This window comes from Rhodnius prolixus, unplaced genomic scaffold (assembly GCF_049639745.1).
Source record: "Rhodnius prolixus isolate KJV_2025 unplaced genomic scaffold, Rpr scaffold_4, whole genome shotgun sequence".
In the NCBI taxonomy this organism is placed as follows: Eukaryota; Metazoa; Arthropoda; class Insecta; order Hemiptera; family Reduviidae; genus Rhodnius; species Rhodnius prolixus.
This window is the reverse complement of record NW_027411614.1, coordinates 35074012-35086089: the sequence shown is the minus strand read 5'-3', so window position 1 is coordinate 35086089 and position 12078 is coordinate 35074012. Positions and strand designations below refer to the sequence as shown.

Below are 12078 nucleotides of genomic sequence, written 5' to 3'. Positions count from 1 at the left end.
AAATGGTTGCCATTTCAGTCGTGATACATTTATTCTGCCGAGCTTTCAACCTAGGGACTAGGTCATCTTCAGGGCTTTGGAACATGTTTACAGATTGTTAACAATGATTCTATTAAAATGAATATGTATAATACAATGAAATTTACAAAAATTATTTACCTAGTTTACAAAGTAATATTTTTACATTACAGGGTTGGTGTGTCTTATGTCTTGTCTGTTCATGGACTGAGTGTCATATGTGTTAGGTTGTGTGGAAGTCAGTGTTGCCAATTGTCAAGTGTTTTATAGTAAGTTTGTGTATATGTTGTTTAAATTGTTCGTGTCTGTTTGGAAATTTAAACTGTTTTCTGTCTTAGATATGTATATCATTTCTAGCACTTTCCTTTTTTGATATACCGATCACACCCAGTCCTTGAACAGACAAGACAGAAGACACACCAACCCTGTAATGTAAAAATATTGCTTTGAAAACTAGGTAAATAATTTTTGTAAATTTCGTTATATTATACATATTCATTTTAATAGAATCATTGTTAACAATCTGTAAACATGTTCCACATCCCTGAAGATGACCTAGTCCCTAGGTCGAAAGTTCGGCACAATAAATGTATCACGACTGAAATTGCAATTATTTTTTCATCCTATTGAAACTATGAATCAGTCACCAAAAAGAATGAAGAAAAATATATAAAAATGGTTTGAAAGAATGGAATGAAGGCCATTCCAACGATAACCATCATGAGTCGGCTAACTCAGGATGCCGTTAAAGTGAACTTGAAGGATACTACTTTTCGATCATGCGATCAGAGGATCGCGAGCTTCAGTCTTCGGTGAGGATTCGAGGGAAGAATAGACTGGGACAGGTTTGTATAAGCGGATTGAAGTGTTGGGAAAGTTTGGAATGAAATTAGGTGTGACGGGATTTGGCTAAGTCAAGGACAAATGGGGTTTTTAAGTCATTGTGGATAGCGTGATTGCTTACGTAGAAAGGTGCTATAGCGATGGTGCGTAGAATTTTCGATAGAAGGGATTGGATGCGGTTGAGATTGGAACGCACTGCATTACCGTACAGTTCAAGTCCTTAATGTCCAGATTGGGGCTAGTAGAGCTGTGTAGAGTTTCTTGTCGCTTGAGTCGGTTATGGGGGTTCCACGTAAGGCGTTTATCGAAATACAGTCTTAGATATCGCACATTAATCGCCAGAGAAATAGGAATATAGTTCAGGTAGATTGGGAGGAGTACCTTGTGATTGGATGGTAAAGGTTATATAATGAGTTTTAGCCACGTTGCCCTTTATTCTCTATTTGCGAAACCAGGGTTCAAGGATGTGAAGATGAGATTAGATGGACCGGATTGTGTTTACTGGATCTGAATTTTGATATAGGATGGACAAAAGTTAATTATTGAATATGATGAACGGGAGATAGTCGGTCACTTTGACACACTGATTATGAAGTATTTTTTAAAAGTAGATTAAAGTAATGCATCTTTGTTATTTTTACTACGTACATCTAATTCGCCATTTTTGCTGAATTAAGTAAAATATGATTACCAGAGAAAGAATAAATAAAATAATCTGAAGAAAGCTTTAGCAGTATTTGCCTCCATGATACAATTTAGCCCATCAAGAATTGAATAAATAAACATTTATAAAATAAAAAACCAGCTGTATGATTTTAAATGCATATTTTAAAATCATGCAGAAAGGAAAAGAGAAAATACTTGGAGAAAAGAGAAAAAAAAAGATGAGAAAAGAGAAAAAAGATGAGAAAAGAAAACAAATTTTATTGTTAGGGTTGGGAAACTGGGTTACATGCAAGAGGGTAAAGCGGCCTAGACTGACAGGCATAAGATATGCCTTATGTAAGGCTATGTAAGGCGAGGTTCTGTCTAACCCAAAGAGAGCGGATCTTCTCCACTACTTCCAGCTCAACTAACGAAACGCAAAGCGCAACACGAATATACCCATACCCACAGACAGCACACAATAACATATTACAACCAGCTTGAGAAAGACATAAGTGAATACGGATCCACTCGTCGCCGCCAGTGGCGTACAGTTTTTTCTCTCCGCTGTTATTTATTGTAGCTTTCTTTTCTTTTTTTCTTTTTGTAAATGGCAAACAGAATGGCGGGCATGTAGTTCCAAGGTGGGTGGCAAGAAGAGAAAGGGGCGGACTTGTGGAGGCGAGAGTTCGCGGTGTTGGTAAAGAAGGAAAACAAGAAAATCTAACCACTTTTTTACCACATGCACCCACAAATACACAGAACCATGAACGAATGTTTTATACCCAGATGGGGGATTGGAGGATAACAGAAGCGGACTAAGAACGAAGGGTTAAAAAACACGAGGATAATGCTAACTTAAGAGGAAGAAGACACAGGTGCGGTGTAAAGTTTTGATTTTTATGTGGGTATATATTTCAGTTTCTAGATGGGTAGATCTGGGAAACCAGAGGAGGTAACTAGTGTGGAAACTGCAAGTGGGTTTACACTGCGACACAAACAAAACCTTCGAGGAAACCCCACATGTAACCTAACACTTAGCATGCAAAACACAAAGTTTTTTGTTTTTGTTTAGAAATTCACTTATTTTAAAATAACCCTGTTTTTTACTCCAATCAGAACATTTCAATTTATTCCTCCAAATAATCATTATATTGGAAAAAGCACCAATCCTGCCTGGTTCTTTGGTTGGACTAAACTCTTGAGGACACTAAACATAAACTAATACATTGGGCGGTATTTATGATTACTTTTCATCTCAGTGAAGAGGTTTACATTCTTCAATTTCCAATTTGAATTCTTAATCAAAATATATGTGGACAAAGTACCACTACCTTGGACTGTACCTAGACAAACTGTTAATATGGAATCCCCGTACTAGACTGAAAAGACAAGAAACTAACCAATGGTACAAACTTCTCGCCAGACTACTTGACAAACGATCGAAACTCAACCTACATAACAGAAAACTCTTATACCTTCTGTTACTGCGACCGAATAACTGACTGAGTTTATTCTAATAAGTTGATATAGAGCTCAAACAATGCGTATCCTGAAAACAAGATTTTGTAAGACATGTAAAAACTTCCGAACCAGAGTAAAAGAATATAGAAGGGAGTTAAAACAAAATGGCTAACCCAAAATAGTGGTAAAGTTTTAGTTTTTAGTTTAAATTTATTTAAACGTAGCCGAGTCTGTCCACCCCCCCTTATCCCCTACATTGAAAATAATTCTTCTCTCTGGCACCTCCGTACTTACTCAACCATAAATAAATAATATACAAACACTAACTTTTAAGTGTTAGAAGATCTTCCTCTTTGGTTGTTGAACAGGCCGGAACCGGAAAGACTATTACAGAAAAGGTCACGAACAACATTTAAGCTCGTAACTGTTAATAAACTGGGCGAAACAAAAGAGGGCTTATATCGCCTTTCCTTCCTTTTTGCCTTGTATTCACGTGAAATACTGGTAATAGTCTTTCCCCTTGCCGTCTGGGTAGCACTGCTGCCAACCTCTTCACGGTGTGTCCCTCGCCAGCTCCAACCTAAGCGAGGGTTCATTCCTTTCTCTTTTTTTCCCCCCTCTTTACACTTACAACAATTATTATGAAGTAAAGGGTGGAATAAGGGCAATTCTGAAGTGGGGGTGTGATGTTAAATGCGCAGAGCCTCATGTAGGACAGACTTGTTTTGGCTATGAACCAAATCACTTTTCAAATTTTTCGTAAATTAATGTAATTATATTTTTTGGAATACAGTTTTCATTTAAAATAAATAAATAAAAGCTGCTCAACAGCCTTTTTCAGCGCATTACCGGACGCCAGGCAGTGTTCGCTCGTTACAAACAACGTGTTCATCACCGAACAACGAGCTGTATGAAGCTTCTGGCTAGAGAAAATTTAAGTAAAACTGCTAGCAGCTGGATTCAAACACTCATCTGCCCATGGAAGTCTCGTACTCTAACCCATTCGAATCACAAATGGAAGGTTATCTACTTACTTAAAAAAAAAACTAACTTTTAAGATGGGTATTGAAGGAAATACTCTGCAGAGAATGTAGCTAGGCGATTTGAAGCTTCTTGTAACTCCCTTGGGGGAATGCCAGAATTATACTCGGTAACATTCCTAAAGTTTTGCGCCAAAATAATGAACTTGAAATCAGAATTCTTTCTCACCTCTTTTCACCTGATGTTTTTGATGGGACAGAGCTAATATGGGTTTCTTTCAAGGAGCAACAACGATTGAACTCAGTTTTAAGAGCATTTTCTTTCTTAAGAAACTTCTATTCTAGATTCAAGATCGGCCAGGAATTGTTAGAATGCGACCACTTTTTACTTCTACTGAGGAATACTCTTCCAAGTTAATTTCTTATTGATGTACAACTTAAAATATTTAAGCTAATTATAAAGACCAAAAGAAGAGCGAAAGATATTCTGAGCAAGCATCAAGAAATCCTAAATTTAAATTTACGGGATCAATTTTAGACGCGAAAAAATAAAGTGTAAATTATTTTTAATCAATAAATTTAAAAAATAAGAAGGAGCGTGGCAATAAAATTGAGAAACAAAATGAACATCTGATACTAGAAATTAATTGGATAGAACACTAAAGATCGTATTTTGTGTAGCGAGAAAAATCAATATTCAAATCCAAGGATTAAGATGGATTATGTCTTCTTCTGACTCTTTTTGTTGGAATTATTCAGCAGTATTTCACACTTGTCTGAAAACGAAAAACTATTTGCACTTATGTTACTTCGGTTCCGTCTTCCAACCTTAGACTACTATCAAAAATTGCAAAGAATTCCTTTGGGTGCGCTTTGAATGAAGCACATATGTCTCTAAGGAATTCCCAGTAATTTTATCCGAAATTTGGTGAAATAAAAAAAAGATAGATATTGTCCAAGCAATTCAACAAATGATTTTGTAGTTAAACCTAGGCCACATTATTTTTTTTTTTATTTTAGGTCATTCCAGATATCTAAGATGGTAAAAAAGCAAATGGAGAGTGAAGCGGAAAAAGAAACTTCGCAGCTGAAGTATGGCAGAAGCAGGGAGGTAAATCCATGATATGAATGTGTAAGCAGTTTGCACTTTCCTTCCACTCTTCGCCAACTAAGGACTAGGGAGCCGCCGTTCAAACCCTATAGGTATTGCCTTTACTGACCTGTTAGTTGAGTCGAATAAGCAGAGCCAAGTAGCCGGTTGGACTTGGAAGGTCGTTCCAATCCTTGAAATACATTTGCTAGCGGAGAATGGTGTTTTCTTTCAAACACAGTAACACAAATACACACACACACACACACACGAATATATACAAACGTGTTATAGTCCTTACTTCCATTGGGGCGGTACTATTATCAAAACTAGTAGGGTAATAAGGATGGCCGAAAGAGAGGGTGCGGCAGGTCGCAGAGATAACTTTTGGCTGAAATATGGCAACAAACCCAAGATGGCCTCTACTGCTTGTGCTGCACACAAACCCGTATATCCCACCTCGCCTGAGGATGGTTACTAGATCAGTAACAAGAATACCCACCACTCTCTTTGCTGGTCATCCCTGCACCTATATCACTTCCCTGAATGGTGAATATTTTACCCAGTCCCTGCTGACCAATTTCCTAAAGGAAGTTGGATACTAGACGCAACCAAACTTTCACCCTTACCCCCCCCCTACAAACCCATACCTCCTCCTTTCCATACACGCCAGAAAGTATAAATCTATATATTACACTCTGTACAAGACATCAATTTTACCTTCAGATATCCTAGGGATCGTTTTCCGCAATATCCCATTGCAAGTTCTTCCATCCCACTTATTCCCTAGGGTTCGTTTTAATACCTTAAAACTTTTTTTTTACTCAGAAAACTTTATAGCAACCACTACATCCCAATATCCGATGGAAATGCACATTCGTTAACAAAAATCCAAATAATATCTTAGATTAACTTGTTGCAAGAGCATTAAAGGTCATTCATTAGGGCTAAGGGTTAATCATTAAATTCTAATTCCATCTTATATTCAAATATCTTATTAAGAGTGCGCTGTACAATTTTTTAAATTAGTAAGTGTATATTGATCACATATAAATTATTTTTATAATTTTAATTATTAAATTTTATAACCTTACACCTCTACCAGTTGCCCTCTTCCTTGGGCTTTACTTAGATCGAAGACTTTCTTGAAATCCACAGGCCATACTTAAAAGATCAGAATCAAACAGACGCTATCGCTGCTTAAATGACTCTTAGACGAAAGATCAAAACTCTCTCTGGACAACAAAAGACTAATTTAGACTTCTATTTTAAAACCTATCTGGGCGTATGAAATAGAGCTGTGGAGTTCAACCAAACGCTCCAATCTCCAAAGAATTCAGTCCCTTCAATCTAAAATACTTCGAACTATCGTAAACGCTCCATTTTATGTCTCCAACCTGACTATACACACTTTAACCTTAACATTCCTTTTGTCACCCAAGTTGCTAAAACACGATACAGAAAACTCCAATTCAGCCTGCAATCTCTCATATAAATTCTCTAGCTCAAAATCTTCCTTCAAGAACTCTTCCTGATAACTCGAACAAGACGCCTTAAGAGACAGTGGCCTCGTGATCTGCTCTCAAGTGAAGAGAGTGATTATTGTAAACAGTCTAATGTTTTTGGAGTGTTTTACCACTGGGTAACTTCTCTACTCGTTTACTTCATTTGCTACTCTGTTATTGTTACTTATCAGTGCTAACGCGCTGATTGTAGCATAAATAAACGCAAAAAGAAAAAATTTTTACATTGAATAAGAAGAGACAAGTATTAAGTTTTCTATTGATCTTTTGTCACTTCAAATTAACACTTCCAGCGTGTTTTACGCCTGCATTTCAATTAATTTCTTTAAACCTCACACATGTCCTCTTTTAAGGGACTAGGAATATAGAAATGGAAACAAAAGTAGTAGTTAAAACAATAAAAAGGTTAATTAAAGAACACATCCATATAATGTTCTAAACTAGACTTATACTTTAGCTATAGCTAAATAACGATCTTGTGCTAAATAAATAAGTAATGACTGATGTTTTATTGCGAGGATAGTCACTACGAAAGGATATCTATTTAGTGGTAACTCACATCCTGAGTTCCGGTAGGGTTTAACTGTGTCACTAAGTCCTTGGCAAGCTCTGAAAGCTGGATTATTGTAAGGAACTGAATCTTTTCCTTACTCTGGTAAGTTTGCCTTTTTTTAATAAGTTGAAACTTATTTCTAATTTCAATATTTTGTGATCTATATTTTCAGAAACGCGTTTTTTAGAAACTGCTCTTCATATAATATTCGTTTTGGACCACTTCAATCATCTTCCTGCGGGATTTTTGAACCAAAGGATTGTGCGGATCACCTTCTGAAATGCTTAACTGGCGCCTAATAACCTTGTCTTATGTCCTATTATTACCGCTGATATCAATTACTCTATTAATATATGCTTTTTTTTCCTAATTGATACTTTATAAATTATATTAAACTGACAATTATCTAATTGAAAGTCTATTAATGAATTTGTATATACGCTTGAAGAGTTAAATAATGAGTTGCTAATTGTTGATGAACCAAGATCACCACTGAAAAAACTAACCTTATCTAAACGTGTTATTATGAAATATAGAATAATTAAAATTACTTCTTACAAAGCTAGTATTGTACATTTTTGGGTTTGCCCAGCGATTTTAATATTCAAGATTTTAAGAGAAAAAAAAGTTTCTGTATAAGTTGGACTAACACCTGGCATTTTAAATAGGCTGCGGCCACTATAGGTTTCTTTTTATGGTTTTAGGCTGATTCCAACATGCGAAGTGCCACTGACAAACTTGGTAGCAGATAGCATAATAAATGCCGAAGATCGTCATACGAGGAGCTTTGCCTGCCGCCCAAGAAAGAACAACAACTAGTGTAAGAAGGTGGACAGAGAAAATATCCAGAAAAAACCAGCGTAGGCGAAAGTAATGTTTCTCTAATTCTTAAATTTCGATTAGCTTTCATCGATTTCACATTTAGAAATACAAAATTTATCTACTTTCTTTAATGAGAAAAAACGAGATTAATTATTGCAATAACACCATGGTTCAGTCAAATGAAGTACAGCAGGTTATCAAGACAAAAAGAAATCACTGATGATATCCAGTTCGCAGACGCAACCCAGTCAGAGGGTAATTAAGTTATTGTTGCATAATGAGCATCTGTTGCTATCTGAGGCGTTCCACCAAATAACGCTCTGTTTAGCAATAAATGTTGTTAACCATTTCATTATAATGTCTCGTTGAATATTTACAATTCAAGGTAATGATAACAGTTATTATATAATTAAGGTAAATGTTGGTATTAACTAGTAAAGTAGATTCTGTGTGGTTATATGCATGTTGTGCATGTTAACGACACGTTACTGCTAATACAGTTCAATGATAGGAAAACTTATAGCATTTACTTACTTCAAATAATTATATTTACACTGCTTGCCATTAGCTTTGATAGCAACGAAGTAATAAATAGAAATGCAAGCACTTGGTGCAACTTCTTACACATAATTGGAGTTCAAACACATGCATTCTTTCAAATACCAATTTTTAAAATCATATTACTAGCTAGCTAACAATACCAAGCTTATAAAACTGCATTTTACTTTTAGTAAAATTATTTATATTAAGTTATGTATATTAAAGATTCAAATAGCGAGGAATCGATCCAAAAAAGATAACAACTCCGACTTTTTGCCAACATTTCGAAGAATTTATTGTCTTCTTCAGGGCGTGGCTATGCGGGTTGGTTGAATTAATATATTTTAGTCTATGTTAACATATGCATAATCAAAGTTAGAGATAAAGTAGAACCAATTTTTTTTGAAAAAGTTGCAGAAAAATGAAAAATATATTCAATTCAAGAGCATTTCTATTTGAGGAGTTTGTTTCAATTTTGGAATTCAGCAAACATTTGCCCTCTTTAATCATGCACTAGCACTAACCGGTACATTATATTGAAATTTACTTTGGAAGGAAGCCCTTTCCACTCTCTTGCCCCCAAAATGCCCTTAATTGAACTTAATTGAAAAAAAAATAGCTTAAAATACGTAAAAGGTGTAAACCAACGTGAGTTCTATGGTATAAAAAAAAAAAAGAAAATTTTCGGAGGCAATTTCGAGAAAATGTAAAACAAAAATCCATTTTTGGGGATTCATATTCAGATTTCTCTTTAGAAAATTGTCTTTACCAACTTTAAATTAAGAATTCCATGTTTTAGAAAACTGTTTGCCAGAAATACGATTTATACAGGGTGATCCATTTAAAACGCACCAATCGCTAATAATTTTTTAGTAAAGCGGAATTTCGAAAAAACCTACGAAGTAAACTATATGTTATTTTTAGTCTAATTTTCAAATTTTCCACCCCCTGATGCTGTATCTTTATTTTTGGCGGAGTTACGGCCAAAAACCCGATTGGGTTTTCATAAAAACCACTGGTTTTGACAATGATTATGAAAACTACATAAAAAAACTGTGAAAAATTACGTTAATCCCGTTTCGATATCCCTAATATTAGTTGAGAAATTTAAGATCAAAGTTACTATTTTACCTATTCATGAATGGTTTTCGATATTAATTTTCCACCAGAAATACACCAGTTTTGGGAGGTCCTCTGACTGCAAAAAATGTTATTGGTGACGCAAAGTAAAATAATAATAGTAATTGAAGATTTTAAAACATGTAATGTAATGTAATGGCTGTGGGTGAATTAGGGATAAATTTGTTTTATCATCAAATAAAAGCCATCATCACATCATTTTAATGTACCCCGTATGCAGGACTACTTGACCTATGATTACAGTCAGAATTATTGCTTCAATTCAATCTTTCAACATCATCAAGTTGAAAGTTCCGTAATATAAGTTAATTAAACCACCGGATTCTAAAATGTCCATCTGAAGGCAGCGCATCATCCGTATTCTCTCATCGTACTGTTATCCACATATTATCATCAAAATAATCGTTCACTTTACACGAAACCTCGTTGAACCGCTGGGATCCAAATTCCAACATGGGGTTTCTCTTATTTGATGATAGATTGTACAGTCACAAATAAAATCTCCCTGAATAACATACCATTACCTTTATAATTTTTTTCTTTTTTTGCATAATAATATGAATATTGCAAATCGCAAAATTGCAGTAAACAGATTTTGCAGAACAATAAACTATAGGTTTTTTTATACAATAAAAAGATCAACACATCTACAAGTGCTATTTAAAATATAACCTTGTTGGAAATAAATTTTAGCGGGCTTGTTTTGGTAGCAACATTCTCTGCTAGCAGAATTTTGGAAGTGACACAACTGGCAGGTAAAAGCAAACACCCCTCATTCCATACAAAATAACTGCATACATAATACACAAACGCAACACCATGTACAAAGCGACACACAAACTCAGAGGAAACACATATTACACATACTATCGCATTATATGGAATAGTACTCACATAGTAGCTAACCCAGTGCTTTCTGTCTGTAATAAAAGTGTATCAGGCACAAACTCTGCTAACCCAGGTAATCAGGAAGTTTGGCCCGACGCCAGTACACCCTGCTAGAGTAACACCAACAAAAACCTATATTCCAACTGGGTACGTGCTGACATTCACTCTTTAAGCATTGCCACTAATCTCTACCATTCTATTTTAGTTTAGGAAATCTAGCCTAACAGCTAATACATGGTGAGCAATATCACTAGAATGATATTTTATTTACTTTGGATCTAATTTAAAATATCTCCAGCTTTTTAATACTTTAGAACTCTTCATTTTGTTCAGTTCTGATCAATAAATAGTGATGGCTTTAAACTATCGGTTATTTAAAGCATCATAGATTGGTTCTTTGCCCAATTCTAAAAATGATTCCCAATCTTTACACAAATAAAATCAATTGATTTTATTTTTTACAATCTGTTGTTATTTCTGTTAGATAATGGCAAGCAATCTGCTTATATTTCAGAGTGATCTACATCTAAAAGTAACAGCTTTAGAACATGAACTTCTTGCGAAGCTATAGTTTAAGGTGTCTCTGCAATTCTTGATGAAATATTTAAAGCATGAAGCAGGAACAGGTGACTCGTTTAGAACAAAAAAAAAAGGGTACATTAGAACCTTAACGAAGAGTTTATTGTCCTTTCTTCTTCCAGAAGTTGAGGAAGATGCATTGATGTTTACACAGTTAAAAATACAAGATAGAAAAAATCTTTATAGTATGGCATATGTAGAGGCTTTTATTTCAAATAATAAAAAAGGGATATTCTGGAAAAAAGGAAAAGGAAGAATTCGCACTGAAGATTGTGCTACAGATAACAGAAATGACCAATAAACGTTGTGAAGATAAAAGATATAGTATGTATCTTAATTATAGATTTTTTAGAGATGATGAGGGTTCCCTCTGTTCTTTGCGCGATATGTCCTTGCCAGTGAATACTTATCATTTTCTTGCTGAGTGTAAACAGTCTCGCATTCGCTTTTTTGAAAAGGAGAGACTCACAAAAAAGCAGCTAATAACATCGAGTATCTCTAAATGGTTATCGCAAATGGAATCCAATTATAAATTTTTGTAAATACGCTTGGAATTTTATTATTTTCATAATAAAATCATAATTACCTTAATTCAATCAGAAAATAAATAATAGTAAAATGCAATATATTCTATAATATTTTTGTGATTTTAAATTACGTATAATCAAAGTTTAAAGCAATTTTTGTGATGTTTAAGTATATTATTATTGTAGGCAACAATCCCGCGGATGGTCTTTTGGACCCAGTGTACGTCTTTTATTATGTTCAAGAATAAAATTACTTTTGTATTTATTGTTTTTACTTAAAATAAAAGGCTTTCTTATTATTATTATTATTAGATACAGCTGAAATCAGCGCAGGGGATTGTTTCTTGACCGCAGTGTGACATTGTAATACTGAGTTAAAAAAAGTCTGGGCTTTAATTTTTTGTTAATGGGTCATTCCATGTCAAATCAACACAAAAAAAGACCATTTTTGACCTCACCATCTCGG

The 12078-nt window shown here is 34.7% G+C and overlaps 1 long non-coding RNA gene across 8 annotated transcripts in view; it reads left to right on the top strand.

Annotated features, from left to right (window-relative positions):
• Window positions 1-11873, top strand: part of LOC141456551 (uncharacterized) — a 39362-nt gene extending 27489 nt beyond the window's left edge. Inside the window, exons 1-6 of one of the 8 annotated variants that reach the window (XR_012459861.1) lie at window positions 573-3991; window positions 4971-5153; window positions 7087-7218; window positions 7821-8193; window positions 11021-11132; window positions 11208-11873. This is a non-coding gene — a long non-coding RNA (uncharacterized lncRNA). Of the gene's footprint in view, window positions 1-569; window positions 3992-4970; window positions 5154-7086; window positions 7219-7820 lie in introns of those variants that run through there. The other 7 variants (XR_012459860.1, XR_012459859.1, XR_012459856.1 and 4 more) reach the window with 7 other exon arrangements.
• Window positions 11874-12078: the final 205 nt, after the last annotated feature.